The sequence below is a fragment of the Kryptolebias marmoratus genome, linkage group LG5 (genome assembly GCF_001649575.2).
Source record: "Kryptolebias marmoratus isolate JLee-2015 linkage group LG5, ASM164957v2, whole genome shotgun sequence".
NCBI classification, from domain to species: Eukaryota; Metazoa; Chordata; class Actinopteri; order Cyprinodontiformes; family Rivulidae; genus Kryptolebias; species Kryptolebias marmoratus.
In genome coordinates, this window is record NC_051434.1 from 4746705 (window position 1) to 4747927 (window position 1223).

The window sequence follows — 1223 nt, forward strand, 5'->3', positions numbered from 1 at the left end:
TCAACTCTCAGGACTATAAACTCTCCCAGAGCACTGGAGCATGGAGCTGCTGATGCAAAGAGGCTCTCTATGGAAATCTTCACACTCCAACTGGGATCAAAATGAAGAAAATAGTGCTTTCATTCATCAGAATATAAGTTTTAAGAAATAAAAATAACTTGATCATTTTTAACATTTTACACAAATTAGTACTGCTAACCCTTGTTTTAATTATTATAGTTTGATAAATTTTCCATTCAGCAGTTTGGCTCATTTCATTGTGTATACTGCACTTTTCTCTGCAGCTGTTTTCTCTACATTGATACTTCATTGATTATATCTGTGATCTTTAGTATTTTATCTAAAGATACTGTGACACATGGAAGACCAAGGATCAAATGCTGATGTTCCAGTTGGAGTCCAACATCAGCATCTTATTTTGAGTTTAGGACAGTATGTTTGCTATAAACTGACATGCTGGATTAATTTATTGTACAATCAGAGAAAACCTTGTCCTGTAATCAGATCAAGGAGTATCCATCTATGTGAGAAACTTTATGTCAATAAAAAAGGCTAATAAACACATTTGCACCTATGTGACTAACTGAAAATGGAAAAAATAGCAATAATTTAAAATGCTCTGTACTCTTGCCTTTTACACTTTTATATATAGTGACAAAGTTACACAAACAGCAGACTTTGTTTGTGTTGAAGTCAGAGAGCCGTGTCTCTCTGCAGTCAGAGGTTTTTGTATGACGGTTCAGTCAGTTTGTATCACTGTGGTGGACTTTTGATGGAGGAACCAGACTGGATGTTGGAAGTAAGTTAAGTTAAGATGTTCTTTGTTTTTTTAGTAATACCTTTACTATTTATGTTTTCTTATTATTTACAGAAGCTAGAGAAAAATGTATATTTACATTTTTTGCAACCTTACTGTGTGACTGAAGACTGATGCAAGTGTTTTTTATAAATTAAAAAAACCCACAAATAAAATTAAGATACTAGAAAGGACAAACAGATACAAGTATTTTCTGTTTGTTTTAATATTTAACTTGGGGTTGTAGGTTTAGTTCAGTGTGTTGAAGTCAGAGAGCCGTGTCTCTCTGCAGTCAGAGGTTTTTGTACGACGGTTCAGTCAGTTTGTATCACTGTGGTACACGTTCGGTGGAGGAACCAGACTGGAGTTTGGAAGTAAGTTGATTTACATGTATTGTTCTGTTTGTTTGAAGGAGAAAAACAAACAA